Consider the following 18,018-nt stretch of genomic DNA (forward strand, 5'->3'; position numbering starts at 1 on the left):
ATAAACAATATCGATACCTTATACAGACCTAAGTATATCTTAGGTATATTATAAACAATATTGATATCTTATACAGACCTAAGTATATGTTAGATATATTATAAACAATATTGATACCTTATACAGACCTAAGTATATGTTAGGTATATTATAAACAATATTGATATCTTATACAGACCTAAGTAGATGTTATATATATATTGAACAATATTGATATCTTATACAGACCTTAGTATATGTTAGATATATCTTGTACAGTTATGATAATATCTATTTCATACACATATATCTATAATATTCCCGCGACCCTTCTCTAGGTGTTAAATATTACGTTCACTTGATATAGCTTAGGAAATTAAACGAATTTAAACTAAAAGCTATAATCTATAAATGGAAACCTTGTATCAGGACATGTAACAGGCTAGTATACATATATGTAATCTACTGATTATCCGTTTTTTTGGATAATAGTTTAATCGTTTGACCCGTACTTTGCATGTCATATTACGTATCTGGTACTGGTCAAGTTATTTGGACTTTTGACTTGTAGGTTTTTGTTTGAAAATTCCACAAATATATATAACGATTAAACCTTAAATCCTGAAGTCTACAGCGAAAGTTCACTGCTTTGTAGTACGTGTGTATATGATCTAAGTTTCGTTTCATTCAGGGATCAAGCAAAGTTATAAAAACAACGCCGCTTAAACGTACATATACTAGTCCAGGATTAAATTCATTGTTTTTTCTTGACAACTAATATTTCTTTCAAAATCTCAACAATTGTTTCACCAACATTACGTAGCATAATAAATCAATTACGTGTTGCCCTTAAACAACTGTACCATCAAATCGATGATATCCTGCTGTCAACAAAATATGAAGGCATTCTCATTTTAATATGAAAACGTCACCGATTTTTCATAAAGTAATATTTCATAATCCTAGTTTTCATGAAGTAGGATTACTTGATGTAAAACATGATTACGAAATACTGTCATACCTATATCTATAATAATGAAATGACCTTGAAAAAAACAGAAAGGAAAACACATTTAATTTAGTTAAGTATGCATGTACAAAAATAAAATATATGTATCTATAATAATTACTATATAAGTCTGCCGTGTGAATGAAGAGAGGACTGGGCGCGTATTCATGAATATTTTAAAAATGTATTATTTTACTTGTGGAAAAGAATTCACCAGTGTAAGCCGAAGGAGCAAAGTGTATAATATAACAGAAAAGCTTTGACCTGAGTGACAGGAATTAGCGGACCGCCAGTGGTCAGCGGTTCAATAGTCTATACAATAGCATTGTGTAGGCCCTACCACGTATTGAGAACATACAGGTTTAATGTGTAATCGGTATCGATTAGTTCCTGTTCACATGATGTTGATCAGTACAAAACTTAGTCAACTCCTAAGCACTCACCGTCGCATTTCTCCACATATAGATTCAATTCAAACTAGTATTTACGTGACCCTATAGCTATCTTATGTGATACGATTTCAGTGTGTCAAATGGCTCTACCATTGCATCATGTCCATTTGTCATTATATCTGTTCAGTTGACATCTGTCCTTATATCGTGTGTTTTAATCAGAATGGTCAATTGTCATTATACATTGTACTACGATCATACACCATTATACTACGGTATGCTGTTTGTCATTACATGATGTCCAACACCTATCATGTCGGAGCACCACTATTTCATTAGCAAATCCATTGTATGATGTGAAAACACCTTTATTGGATGATTAAACGGGGCAATTAGTTATTTGCTGTAATTTGTTATACCTTTCATTACAAACAAGCTTCCAATTGAACTTGGTTTGGTCTTTAGTTCGAGCCGGGTGTTGTTCATTTTGTATCATCAAATGGGCCTAAATTCACTTATATTATACATGTATAAATGTGGAGGTGAAATGTCAAAAAGGATTAATGTATAAATTCCCACCTTGGGCATAGATTTAATCGGACTTCAACCATGTGCCTGGTGAGATCAGTAGCAGTCGGGACTTCGCACGCTTATACCTGACACAAAATTAAATTATTGGAGTTTTAAATCTTTTCATATAAATGTAATTATATTATTTATGAAGCTATATAATGACTTCAATTTTTACCGTAGTTTTCACGACAAATTGCATTACAGTAACTTGAAAGCATATGCAAATCGCCTCTTTATTCAAAGAAACCTTAAAGACTCATAACGAAATGATAACACATCACACAAGACAGCTCTCGTGTTCCTTAAGTGATTCTTGTGTCAGAAGCTGATTATTTGACTACATATCACATGGCTTCATACATATTATTGATATTTCACTGTTAATGTCTATAAAACAGACACACGAGAGTCAGATGTTCGGTCGTCTCTGATGTTTTACAATGTATATACAAAATTATATGTAAAACATTGGAAATTATATTTCAACGATTTAGCATGAAGCATTATAATACGCAAATGATTGAAAATTGAATATAAAGAAAACATTATACTGATGATGCGAAACGATCAGACGATTTATTAGGAATATTAAAATTGGCTACTGACTATAAGATGCTGATGATGTAAAACCATCAGACGACGTTTTAGGAATAATAGCTACTGACAAAAATACTAATTATGTGAAACCATCATACGCCTAATTATAAACATAAACACTGGCTACTGACAACGATACTGGTCATAAAATGTATGTGAAACCATCAGATGACTAATTATGAATATAAACACCGTTTACTGACAAAGATTCTGACGATGTGAGACCATCATTTGGATACTGACAAAGATACTGATCATATGTGAAACCACTAGACGACTCATTAGGAATATTAATTTTTGCTACTGACAAAAGTAATAGTGTTTACGACAGCCTTGCTGTATTGTATTTCAATTTAACAGACAATTTTGAATTTCAACGGCTGAATAAAACGGGATGTAAATAAAATGAAAGTAATAATGCTCTTTTGTCGTTTGCTTTCCGTTTGTCATTGTGACACACCTCATATAGGCATTGTGTTTATACAATAGAACAGTCATCATATCTACATAATATGTACCTTTATAGCTAATATTTGGTCCAATCAATACATCATATTCTTTCTGTGTATGAGTTTTACTTTATACTTACATAGGAATCATGGAGTGCGAATCGAAATATCGTTGTATTTATAATCCCATGGACGGAATCCACCCGTATATCCCACGGTCGATAGACATTGCCGACTAATCTCTCAAAGATCTCTCTGATTCCAGTACGATAGCACATTACACCCTCATGTCAAGTGGCATATATATATCTTCCCATTTCTATTTCCGTGGTCTGTGTTTGATATATTTCCGTATAAGATTTCTTGAATCGTTTTTCTGACAATATCTTCTAACCTCTCTGCCATGCTTATGTCAGTAGAATGTGCTGAAGGGCTTGTATAAAGGTGTATCTCTGTTTTCGGTAGAGTGAGTTTGAATAGTATTGATTATTCTCTTTGAGAAATTGTCAATGGCACGGTTTGTTGTGACAATACCGTATAATCAGCCGATTGTTTGCCTGGGCCTTTCTTGCTAATATTGTTTAGTCGTAACCTGTGTTTACCTGTGTACCTGTGTGGGTAGTTGATTAGACAATAGCTGTCTATAACTGACACTACAATCGAATTAGGCTATTCTGTTAAAGCGCATGTTGGAAGTTTTAGGACAGCTGTAGGGTGAGGGTACCCAAAAAGGAACGGTACCAAAAATGTAACACTTTTTCATATATATGATGCAGCAGTTTTATTTTGCAGTAAAAAAGAATGGTATGTATTCTCAATCAAAATAGGTATAGTTTTATGCATTTTCAGCAAATTTAACCTGCCTCTCGCTTAAGCATTTCTCATAAACTCAATTGAAATATCAAAAATATGAATGAAAAAATAATTCCGAGAAACGGTACGGTGCAACAACATGAATAGCCTGTCATGTTTTGGTGTTTGATAAAAAACGTTTATAGTACATGTACCGAGTGTGTTTTCCGATTAAATCAATTGTTCGGTGTTCACTTACTCTCCGCGGGTATTGTCACAGACTGACATATAATTACAGGTAGAGAGATACAACACACATACACACGCCACAGTCACAGATACTCAACGAATAAGAAATTGCATATATTTTTGAATTGGTATATCTAAAATAATGTATAGCGAAAGAATGTTGACACACGTTTTGTCATTGTTGTGCGTGTGTGTTACTCGGAAGTGACACCAAGTTATACGTGTTGGCACAGCTCCCTTGGAAGAAAGCTTTTTCTATTATACCTGTTTATGTGAACGTCTCTTTGTACAGGTTTGTACATTGTACAGGTTTGTACATTATACAGGTTTGTACACAGTAAAGGTAAGGCTATTGTACAGGTTTGTACATTGTACAGGTTTGTACATTGTACAGGTTTGTACATTATACAGGTTTGCACACAGTAAAGGTTAGTCTATTGTACAGATTGTTACATTATACATTTTTGTAAAGGGAAGTTCAAGACAAAATGGTTTGTCTTGAAGCGATAACTCAACCAGGGACGTAATCTCAGGCACAATGGTGAACGTCTCGTTTGTGTTTGCCCAGTAACCCCTTCAGCTCGCATTGGAGCTGAACAGCCATAGCAGAAAATGCCGGAGAAAAAAAAGTACATGGATGTTATTCTCTAGCATGTATTTCACTGAGAGGACAGTTATACTTTATATTTGAAAGATATGGAACCCCTGATTTTACAAGAAAGTTAACAACACTTAACAGATATGGAACCCCTGGTTTTACTCACATGTAATACTGTACTGTTATATTAGTACGTGTCTAGGTTGTGTTAGACTCGTACGTATCAGGTCTCAGTTTAAATAATAAAGCTTAGACAGTTCAATAACATTTTACTTTAGTGAAATTATATCCCATCATAACTTTTATTGTCCTTGTTTACGACATGTGATATCAAAACAAGAATTGTTTCCGTGTATATTCATAGGGGGGGGGGGGGGGGGGGGGGGGGTTAACATCTTATGGTAATTAGTTAATGAATTAAAGCACAAGGTTGTCAATCTAATGAAACCCCGATCGTTTATATCTGTACCATTTCCCATCGGGACAGATCGATGCTGCACTTAGTCAACCAGTGCGCATGACCCGGAAAGGACATGTACAATGCATAATTTATGACGTAGAGAGTGTACAAGTAATAAAGATCAAAATATAGACGAATAGGTTGCCTTAAATAATATGGGATAATGTTATATGTGGATAAGTATTATTAGATCAATGAAATAGAGCCAGTATCGTACAACGATATATCAAGGTATTATTTTCCATACCTAAGATGAATAAAACATCAGTATCGATTACTAATCGATAGTTATTTGTTTACAGCGTTTGTACTACGGTACTACATAGACCACATGCTGAGTTATACTCAAATAGGTTTTTTTCTTATTCCTAGAAAACAGAATAATGTAACTAGATACGTTTAACTTTAATGTCAAACGCATTGACCTATAAAAGCGCGCTAGTATTGATGTATTGATTTGCTTTATTGATCCCGTGACAAAACTTGTGTAAAAGTACTCGATAGCCTGATCTGGTACAGTAAATGGTCCTCGTCATGACAGCACTCACTAGAAGATATTAGTACGATAACGAAGTGATAATCATTGCTCTGCTACGTATGTACTCCAGCTTACATTCTGACAGACTGGGCGTGATACCGCCTACTGGCAGACTGGGCGTGATACCGCCTACTGGCAGCCTGTGCTTTATATCACCTAATAACAGGCTGGGTGTAATATCACCTACTGACAGGCTGGGTGTAATATCACCTACTGACATACTGGGTGTGATAACACCTACTGACAGGCTGGGTGTGATAACACCTACTGACAGGTTGGGTGAAATATCACCTACTGACAGTCTGGGTATGATACCACCTACTGACAGGCTGGGTGTGATAACACCTACTGACAGGCTGGGTGTGATAACACCTACTGACTGACTGGGTGAAATATCACCTACTGACAGTCTGGGTATGATACCGACTACTGACAGTCTGGGTGTGATACCACCTACTGACAGGCTGGGTGTGATAACACCTACTGACTGACTGGGTGAAATATCACCTACTGACAGTCTGGGTTGGATAACAACTACTGACAGGCTGGGTGTGATACCACCTACTGACAGGCTGGGTGTGATAACACCTACTGACTGGCTGAGTGTTATACCACTTACTGACACACTGGGTATGATACCGACTACTGACAGGCTGGGTGTGATGCTGACTACTAACAGGCTGGGTGTGATACCGACTACTGACAGGCTGGGTGTGATAACACCTATTAACAGGCTGGGTGTGATACCACTTACTGACAGACTTGTTGTGATACCACCTACTGACAGGCTGGGTGTGATTCCACCTTCTTACAGGGTTGGTGTGATGCTGACTACTAACAGGCTGGGTGTGATACCGACTACTGACAGGTTAGGTGATACCGCTTACTGACAGGCTGGGTGTGATAATGTGTAGTTGTATGTAGCCTTTTTAAACAGTTGTTAGAAATAGTTTATTACAACAACTATTTATTACCCAGGGCAACATCCAATTTTCTTCCTTCCCTACCTATTTCACCTACTGACCTTATATCTATAATCGCTGATGTATCTCATCACATACTTAGTCCTGGTGATGTGCTTTGCGTGTCACAGTCAACAATGAGATGGCGTACATTGTAATTGAGCTACCACGATATACATGGCCACGACACCGAGCATACAAATTGATCACCATTTGAAAATTTGCGAAGATCCTTTTACCAATTTAATACAATCACATGTCAAACAAAAACAAACAAGACGAAAAGCCATTACTGGCACAATCATTTCTAAGTAAACGAACTTTAAATATTGGTGCACATCAATTAAAGTTAACCTCTTCAAAAACAAGCTAGAACGAAAAGTAAGAAAACATTTCATCCGCGTAAAAGGTTTTCACACACATGTCATGGTTATCTTTATTAAAGTCAGTTTAACTTTTTTGTGCTGAAATAGACACCACAACCACACACAATACACATCAATAGTGCTGACTTAGCGATATGTTGGAACCATGATTTTACGGACGGTTGTCACTTGCTCATATATATCCTGTTTGTTGCTGAGGTTTGTTTCCATTGAAATCGCAGATAAAAATCATAACAAGATCAGTCTAAACGAAGAGATAGAGAGAGACAGAGACAGAGAGAGAGAATTTCTTACTTATTGTAAAAGGAATACGTGTATAATCCCACTTCAACGTAGATGAGACATGGGACATGTATTTACTTAATGTATTAAACCATTGATGAATCAAACCATTTCAAAACCTTTTAAACATTTAGAAGAAATCATTTCATTCAAATTGTATGCCTCACTTAGGAATGGTTTGTGTGTTATAAGTACTCTTATATACAGGAAGGCTTAACCCCTGTACATATGACCCCGAAAACAAAACAAGCTCCTCCACAACGGAGACATTTAAATCTCAAATTGGTAGGACTTTAAACACTTTATGTGACATGTTTGAGGAGAGCGTTAAAGATATTCCCACTAAGTTTAAATTATGAATTACAACTCCACGAGGTCAAAACTAGAATTTTAAATAATGTTGGATATTAATACCTCCAGGCTATCATTACGATTTACGATGTATGGGTTTTTGTACTCATATATATAGTACAATAGTCATTCTATACACTTAGTATTCCACTTCAAAATGGTTCCTTTATATTGTTGACCTATATAAACACCAAACTCGTGTGCTGTTCGAAGGTTTACATAAATAATAAAAAATTAATTGTATCTATTTACTACTATTATTAAGGATATATACTACCCAAGTGTAACATGTTTTCCAATTCTAAAAGAGTTACACAATAAGAAAGCTCCATTTAAATATGGTTTCTTACTTGGTAATACTATTTATATACGCATCATGAATATGAAGAACTTATCAGACATATATGCGTTTAGACACAAAACAGAAGAGCGCCACAGCATACACGCGTTTGGACGTTTCCTTATTCTTCTGTTTACAAATCAGTATGTCTGTACATTAATACATCATTGTTGTTTATATTTATGTATAAAGGCCCGATACTAACACATAGACAGTAAGCGCACACCTTTATATGTACAAACAATTATTAACAAAAGTATTTTTCTATATTCTTATGTAAATCCTGATTAAATTTATCATGATATACAATGATACATTCCGATTCTGTCCTCGATAGATCCTGCAACGATCGATGATATGTGGACAGGTGAATACCACGCGGAGTACAGCGGCCTGTGTCAGTACAGTCGCCAACATTTACAATAATGGTATCGATCCCCCACGATGTTGGAATCAAGCGACATGGCACATTTGTCACACACTTTCTCTCTTTCAGGAAGAAATAAACGGACCACGAAGCTTACCATGGTATATCTATGCTTCTACTAGAACATATAGGTAAGAACCAAACCAAAAGTTGTCTCACACTTACCAAAGCATTCTTACTGCAGCCGATGAATTGTACACGGCGACATCCGATTCCAAAGTCGTGACGGAATTTGAAACAAAATAAAACGTTTAAGCAGTATTTCACAGGTAAATAAATAGCGCTGGTACCAGTCTCTCCGGGAGTACCTATGTATAAGACGTGTCCCAGGTAGATCTAGGTCATTGTAATTCCTACCCGACCATTATCACAGAAAACACAACAGCCTTCGATTATTTCTACCGACTCGTTCAGCTAGCTACGAGTGATTTACATAAATTATTTCTGTTTATAGTACACAAGGTTGTATTCGATAGAGTAATGAACATTCCAGTCGACAAACACAACACTGCCACTGACGTAGGACGGTGCCGACACACACACCACGGTGGCTCGAAAGATTTTCACTCCCATACACCTTTTGTACAATACATAGACATATTACAACGAACATTATATGCTTACCCGGGCACGCTTGATCCGACACATTTTCTATAGCTCACGGTTATATAAGCACCACTACAGGGGATTCAACACTGCAGTAAAGAACGAGATCCGAAGGAACTATCGAGGAAATCACCGTACATTTATTTGTTTCTCCTTAGGGACATGCTCTTCTGAGACGGCAACGCTTTCCCGCATGAAGCAGTTCTCTTTTGCAGAATGTTTATATTTGTATTGACAAGGTTTTTGCTTAACTTTCTAAGCAAAAAAAACTAGTTTTTTTAAATTCTGGTTTGAGATAGAAAATTCAAAAAGTGAATATCAATATTTGCAATGCACTAGATCTACCTGGGACACACAAATTTGATATCCTTTGGGTTGATACTAGTTTTTTTTTTAGTTATTGCAAATATCTTAAGGCAGATATTGCAATATCTTATGGTATTTATATTGAATGAATATTTGAATAAACATGTATGCATTCCGTAACACAGAGATTTAAAAATAGGTTTGCTGAATGGGTGAATTTCTTTTATGAATATAATGAGCTCGATATAAATCCGTTCAATATTTTAGTGCATTTTTCTTAAGAGCGTGGTGTTTTATCAATGTTTTGGATGTCTATTAATGGTGTTGCTGTATAGAGGAGAATATTTCCATTTACATAATACCATGGTGCATGACATACCAAAAGGTTCAAATACGAAATACCCGTTTTAAGTATTATCAATGCAGATCACCGCCCTAAATGATATAGTAAATATTCGTAAATGAGGCATAACTAATATAAAACATGAAAAATGCCATAACATCAGCATACCAAGATACCAATGTGTCAATGAACTCCCAAAGTCAACACAAAAGATACATGTATAGATATAGATATCTAGAGGACACCAACAATAACCGTCAGAAAGAACAATGTATCTTTATTAACGTATATGTTGCAAAGCAGACCCGTTGAACTTACGTTCTAAAGTGGCCTTGGTTGGAGCACGATACCTCCGAGAAGAGATTCTGTAAATATTACACTACGTTAGGCTTGCCTTGGTTTGAGCATGACACCTTCGAGAAGAGATTCTGTAAATATTACAGTACGTTAGGCTTGCCTTGGTTTGAGCATGACACCTTCGAGAAGTGATTCTGTAAATATTACACTACGTTAGGCTTGCCTTGGCTGATCATGATACCTCCGATTATCATGTAAACATTACCTTTGATACCCCATTCACCTTTCCATTTAAATAATTTTTAATAAATATCTCCACAATGAGTTTCCTGGCAAACATGTATATCAGCTTTTACTTTTCTAAACCAAAATAGAGATTCAATCTTCTTTCCGTGATATTAAAGCAATCGACATTGATTGTCAATAATTTCAAAGTTGCTGCCATCTAAGATTGTTATATTGCTCATCACACTATTAAAATGTCTTAATTATGTATTTAATAATGTTCTTTAAATATTCACTGTGACATGCAAGCTGTTACTAAATGGATTCTGTCAGTAGATTTCGTTGACTTCCTGAGGACACCTTTAACATTTTCTATGTCCTTCGTTTGTGACAGTAACCAGATGGAGCTCGCCAAGTGCTGGTGGTTTCTAACCAGTGTTTTGTGGAGTGGTTAAAATTGTTTTAACATTCATTTACTGGAATGATCTCCTTAGTATGGCAAACACGCATTATTTGTTTGTCACTAAGAGGATCTTTAGATAAATAAGAGGCAAGCATCGTATGATGTAAAACAGTTTGGTGTCATCCACACACAGTATCATAACATCCAGATCTTTTGCAAAAATCACTGGTCCAAGAACGAACCCTTGTAGAACTGCTGACTATTCGAAAGGCCCCCGGTTCACCACCCTTTACGTCTCTCCTACACGAAGCTATTAATCCAAAGAACTATCTGATCTGAGCATATTTATGTCTTCAGCTTATTTAGCAGCCTTTGTGCGGAACAGTGTGAAGTGATCTGTTATTTACATGCATACGTTTAATCGATTACGGTTCAAAAAGCCCCCTCAACGATGTTATAGTCACAGTAAATTTAAACCCTCTGGTAAGTCCTGTTCAAAAAATAAAAAATATATGTATGTAATTTAAATATATTGAACGTATACTTTAGCTATTAAAAGGGTAAACAACTAGGTTAACGTAGTCAATAATAAAGCTTTAAGGCTAATGTCTTCAAAAAATAACTCACCGGACTCATAGTAATAATAATAATATACAACATTAGATATAGCGCCCCATCTAGCTAGCATAAGCCACTCTTAAGGGCTTTACATTTCATAGATATACAATTACAATGTAATACAATTAGGATATACAATTTTGAGAAATTCGCAGGAGCTGCCTTATCAGGCGCTAACTACTAGTCCTTTAACATGTCAATCTGTTTTTGACCTTATTGAATGCTTCTAAATAACATATTATTTGAAGTTTATTTATATACCTAGTTTATGCGGAGCTGAATGTCTCTTGAACTAGATGTGGAGAGACATACCAGCCTCAAATGTAGATGAATGGCTATGGGAATGAACAAAAATCGTAGGAAAACGTCAGAGTAACATATTTACGGGTATATATGTGTAAAACCATAGACCTATGACCGTAAAAGTCACATCAACTTCATATAAAGTGTCCTTTTTGAACATTTAATATGTTATAAACATTATCGTACTTTTCAATTTAAATGTTTATAACATGTCTAGCGCATTCATAACATCACAGAATGTTGTCAAATGGCACATCAACCACAGTTCATTTATCGATCGATGTTTGCTTAGCCTTTGTTTTCTTATTCATAATCTGCTGAAATATATAACCAGGGGATTTAACTATGATATTATTGGTTTCGCATGGTAACATCTATCTTTATTTGAGGTCGGATTGGTTTGGTTTGGTTTGGTTTGTTTAACGTCCTATCAACAGCTATGGTCATTTAATGACGGCCTCTCCCGTGTGCAAGATGCATGCAGGCTCTGACAAGGGAGACACTAAGAAGAAGAAAGTTGTTTAGAAAGCAGAGAAAAGATAAGATCCCAATTTTAGTCGCCTCTTACGATTATGCAATGGGGGCAGCAGGTACATTTATTACGCCCTACCTGCAGGGACATTGGATTGGATAGGAATTTCTCTCAACAGCAAGTAGAAGAGAAATAAAGCTCTGCATGACCTAGGCATATAATTAAACTTTAAATTATTATATGTCATTTTTTAGCAAAAGAAATTAACTTGTTATAAGTCCGGTCAACTCTTTTTATGAAACGCCAGCCTTAATGCCTTCTTTTCGACTAAGTTAACCTGGCTATGTATTTTCTTTGATATCCAATGTATAAGTTCAATCTATTGAAATTACATGATATTATATAAGTTCTGATTTTTACTTGAGTTATTTGAATATGACTTATCAGGGGGTTGGAATTTAAGGTGACTTCAGCAACTTTTAGGGGGCTAGTTGAACCCTAACCCACATTCAACGCTTCTGTCTGTGTATCCAACACTTCCAACATCTGTAATTGTTATTGATCTCCAAGATGGGATTACCTCTTTTTCCTCCATTGTTGGGATATCACCATCTTCTTTTAAAAAAAAGAGAAACAATTAACTAATTTAGCGCTATGGCAATCGCTTTTTCCTTGTCGTTGCTTGTTTTGGGTCATGTTTTGTCTATTTGATCTTTACTATAGATCTCCAACAAACACTTTTTTTTTAATTTCATCTTAATATAATGCAAAATTCCATTTGGGGTTCTCCTAGCTTTTAGGGCGAGTTCCATTTCAAAATTCTTTCTTAGTCTCCCCGAAAACTGTTGGCTTTTTTTTTCAAATGAGTATTGTTGACTTTTGTTATGAGATTCAAAGTCGTTCCATCTCCGATTAATCCTTTGACTCTCCTACTACTTTCTTATGAGTATTGTTGACTTTTGTAGGTTTGTGGCTATCCTCTTACTACTTTTCTATGAGTATTGTTGACTTTTGTAGGTTTGTGGCTATCCTCCCACTACTTTCCTATGAGTACTTGTGTAGGTTGTTTCTATCCTCTATCGACTTTATCTGTTATGGCGTATATCCCAGTTCTCATTTCTTGGGTTAGGGATCAATATTGTCGAGTTCCAGTCTACAGTATTGATGTCCTCAAGTATTGATTCGTGGCCGGTTTAACCATACATTTTCACTGTTTGCTTTCTGTTATTTTCTTAGCATATCACTTCTAGTCCATTGTAAGCACACAATGGTCGCTCTTTCAAAAAGGGCTTTGAAACTCCTTGTTTGATACAATTTTTCCTCGTTCGTAGAAATAAGATCTAAAACAGATGGTTTGTCACTTCTTCTCCCCCGGTTGGCTTTTTCACATGTAAAAATAGGTATGTTTCTCGAATACATTACACGAATTCGAATTCTTGTGAATCTGTACTGTTACCGTTATTGATACATGTGTACTAGTTTCATAGTGGTAGGACGCCGGGCTCGTGGCCGAAGGGTTGCAGGTTCGAGTCACGGCACGGCACTTTGTTGTATCTTTGAACAAGATACTTTGCTCCACTTGTTCAAGTCGACTCAGCTGTAAATGAGGACGTGGTTGGGCAGTGCTAAAATTGTTGAATGATCACTGTGAGCGCCGAAATGACAGCATCGGCTGTATGCTCCCCATGGAGTTGAGAGAGATATTGGCTGGTTGCAAATGCCCCATAACCACGGATACTGATTTGTGAACCGCTTTGAGACGACCTTCGAACAAGGTTGTGATAAAGCGGTAAATAAGAACCTCAAATTATTATTATTATCATTTATATCTGGCTAATTAATGTCCTCCATAATCAAAACATGAGAATACACAAGTGGTTCATTTCCATCAATTTGGCTTCTTAAAAACTGTTTTTTTCATTTCAACATACGAATGTTATTTGGGCTTGCTTTTGTCTGCAAGTCCTAATGTTCTTGAAATGTCTTTCATTAACAACGATAACATGATCTCCGTTGCTATTTCTCCTCTTTATTGAGATTCCCGATACTGTTTGATTTCGTTTGCATTCCTTTGCGTTATCTGTTATGTTGCATTCATGCAGAACTTCTTTTATATGTCTATTGATATATACCTGTTCTTTCTTCTTCGGTATCGTCTTTGTCACTCCCTTGCTAGTGATCAATACTTAGCTAACGTCTTACTTTCCTCATGAAATAGTTCACGAACGCGTGTTATCATCACAAATTTGAGTTTCAAGAATATATGTAATTATTAACAGATTCCCTCTTTCTGTAAAATTCCAATGATGTTCATCTCTCTTCTATCGGGATGTCAGCAGCAATGCTTTTGTTACATCAGTCCTGCAACCAGGACAGAACCACATGTAGTCAAATAGTGTAAGCACATATATACATGTTTGGATCCCATGATGTTTAGTATGGTTGTTCATAATTCAAATTTCCGTTCTTCGTCCTCTTTATCAAAGCTTGTGTTCAAAGTGTTTCATTAAGGAAATGGATTTGGAGTTATGTCCAGAACACAGCAATCCGACTTTGGTAATCGAATGTGTGCATGATATTCGCATTTTCCTCATCCCATCTTGCCTCTTAATATCCGTTTCGGTACCAGCCGGCATATTTATAATATAAGGCCCTTGACCAAATAAATAGGGACTGTACATGTATATCGTATATGGGTATTTAAAGCGCCATACTTAGGTTACACCTATTTGTGATAACAACCTTGCAGAAGGCCAAGCCTATGACAATCTGTCGCAGCTCTATCAGAGCTTTTGTCGTCACTTACACCTTAACCGGATGTTGTGACCTCATAATGTACCATGAGGTCATTATTTTCTGTGTTGTCTCTTTGTCCGAAAGCACTAGGAAGATATCCTGAATCGATCTGTCTTTTGTTATATATTTTTAAAGACGAATGTATTTTCTTTAGTTTACCGTTACGATCCCATACAGTGATGTTTTCTACAACAAAACCGACAACTAACTCCAAAGAGGCAAGGATTGGTTCAAGTCTAACGATCTCCGTTCAATTACTTAAGTCGGAAACAGACCGTCGTTCCTTTCTTCTTATCAGTAATAAGGTTTATTCAAAGTGTTTTCCCTATTCATTATGAACGTTTAAAAGGACCTATTGAAATAGTCCCACAGTAAGTATGTTACCCATTGTTGCAGTGGGTAGGTTAAAATGTCACCGGACATTAAAAACTTTTGCTAAAAAGAGCACGTCTACACAATATCGAAGATAGACAATGGCGGTGTGTTGAGCTGATTCTGATTAAGTAGATTTATCAATACGATAATAATTAATAGAACTGGTATACCTTTGAGATATTTTGTGTTAGTGCGAACATGAATTGGTAGCGTTATATTTGGTCTCGCATCAAGACATATAGGTGTGTACGGAAAATATTGGATGTGTATCCGGTGGTCAACAGTCTATGATGAAGAAAGAAATAAACATATATGTGGAGACCATCGGTGTATGAGTACGTAGTTAATATATAGAGACTGTCGGTATTAACATATATATGTATTAGGACCAACAGTGTATCAGTTCAAAGTAAATAGATGTAAATGGAAACAGTGTATAAGAAATAGTTAAAACATATCCAAATGGAGAGCACACCAGTTTAAACGAAGGAAGTTAATATGTTTATACAGAGACCAAGAGTGTATAGGCACGTAGTTGTATATGGAGATCAAGAGTTTATAGGCACGAAGTTGTATATGGAGATCAAGTGTGTATAGGCACGTAGTTGTATATGGAGACCAAGTGTGTATAGGCACGTAGTTGTATATGGAGATCAAGAGTGTATAGGTACGTAGTTGTATATGGAGATCAAGAGTGTATAAGTTCGTAGTTGTGTATGGAGACCAAGAGTGTATAGGCACGTAGTTGTATATGAAGACCAAGTGGGTATAGGCACGTAGTTGTATATGGAGACCAAGTGTTTATAGGCACGTAGTTGTATATGGAGATCAAGAGTTTATAGGCACGAAGTTGTATATGGAGATCAAGTGTGTATAGGCACGTAGTTGTATATGGAGGCCAAGTGTGTATAGGCACGTAGTTGTATATGGAGGCCAAGTGTGTATAGGCACGTAGTTGTATATGGAGATCAAGAGTTTATAGGCACGAAGTTGTATATGGAGATCAAGGGTGTATAGGCACGTAGTTGTATATGGAGACCAAGTGGGTATAGGCACGTAGTTGTATATGGAGACCAAGTGTTTATAGGCACGTAGTTGTATATGGAGATCAAGAGTGTATTGGCACGTAGTTGTATATGGAGACCAAGAGTGCATAGGCACGTAGTTGTATATGGAGACCAAGTGTTTATAGGCACGTAGTTGTATATGGAGATCAAGAGTTTATAGGCACGAAGTTGTATATGGAGATCAAGTGTGTATAGGCACGTAGTTGTATATGGAGGCCAAGTGTGTATAGGCACGTAGTTGTATATGGAGACCAAGTGGGTATAGGCACGTAGTTGTATATGGAGATCAAGGTTGTAAAGGCACGTAGTTTTATATGGATATCAAGAGTGTATTGGCACGTAGTTGTATATGGAGACAAAGTGTGTATGGGCACGTAGTTGACATAATGTATAAATTTATGAAGTATCGCACAACGTTACACGATGTGTAGTGTGTGCACGAATTGCGCACCATGAACGATCGAATTAAAATCTGGACGATTATTGCTTGCACACATTTCTGTGCTCGATGGACGAACTTTGCGCGATAACACTTAAGTAATTCGTCGAGGTATACAAATCTAGGTAAAGGTGAGATTTAGACCAAAACGAATGCAATTAACAAATACCTCATGTCCAGACCTCTATGTAGTTTTGTTATGCTAATATGAATTGACATTAGACATGTTTGGTTTGATTTTAAAGCTTGAATAAGGTGTGTTAAGTATATGATAATAATTTACGATTTGTATAAATTCTACAAATTAAATTTTGAAAATAGAACTATGTTTTGTTTATTTTGTTGCTAAGCTGTAGCTACATGGTAACACCCCGAGCAAAATGTTTACATTTCCACGCTGTTCTCTTAACTGCGGTGCCCCTATGTATAAATAGAAGTAAAATATACCTGTATTTTTTTTTTATTGATGCTTGCATCAGAAATTCAAAGCACTTAAAAATGAATTGATAAGGAATGAAAATATTTTTTTCAACATTGATGAGGTCAAAACAACGGTTGCTTTCTGAACATATTTACCATGGTTTACTAACGTGATTTACGGAATACGTCAAGAAAGCCGCCGATGTTGTTATGACCTCATGAATGTTGAAAAAGAAAATTCAGTGCTTGAATGGAAAGTGTGTAGTTTATAAATGTATGTGGAGACCAACATTATATAAAAACGTAGTGAAGGAGACCATCATTGTATAAGTGCGTAGTTTCTGTAATATATAAATGATATAGGAACTAACGACCGACGACACTTACTCGCCTAGCCAAGAAATCTCCGCAGCTCCTACCACAAGAGATGGAGTGGTGGTAGAAACTGTGGATATTTCTATTTCATGACAGGTTAAATATTTGTGTGACGACCATCGATGCAAAAGTAGTAAGTACATGTCTGCTTCGACAAATAGATCAGAAATTATGTTTCCAAACATTTTCTTCAAGTTAGGTTATAAATATTATACACAATTTTACATAGCACAACTAACGATATTTGTGTGTGTGACGTTTTCATGTTTTCAAGTATTGTGACAGAATACTTATAACATATTATCACATTGTAAAACTCCTATAAGCTGTACTGCTTTTGGAATGAACTGATCTAAATGTTTTTTTACGTAAATATTCACTGGATGTGCTACGTTAACTTTTATTCATATTTGAATAATTATAGTATACAGCATATTTATGTATTCGGTCACCAACAATTCGAATGCAACTGAAGTCGTGCGAACTATAATTGTACGGCCGATGGTGTTAAATGCAGAAGAGTTATGCCCCTTCTCATTAGAAATGTACGTACTTGCAGCATTGTAACCAAACGTATACTTATTTTATA

The 18,018-nt window shown here is 36.0% G+C and overlaps 1 protein-coding gene across 1 annotated transcript in view; it reads right to left on the reverse strand.

The window, feature by feature from the left end:
- The window catches only part of LOC110453179, a 22,918-nt gene extending 13,975 nt beyond the window's left edge, over positions 1–8,943 (reverse strand). Inside the window, exon 1 of the mRNA XM_021502030.1 lies at positions 8,550–8,943. The gene's annotated coding sequence lies outside the window, so the exon portion shown is untranslated. The remainder of the gene's footprint in view (positions 1–8,549) is intronic.
- Positions 8,944–18,018: the final 9,075 nt, after the last annotated feature.

Source organism: Mizuhopecten yessoensis, unplaced genomic scaffold (genome assembly GCF_002113885.1).
Source record: "Mizuhopecten yessoensis strain PY_sf001 unplaced genomic scaffold, ASM211388v2 scaffold7147, whole genome shotgun sequence".
Lineage (NCBI taxonomy): Eukaryota > Metazoa > Mollusca > Bivalvia > Pectinida > Pectinidae > Mizuhopecten > Mizuhopecten yessoensis.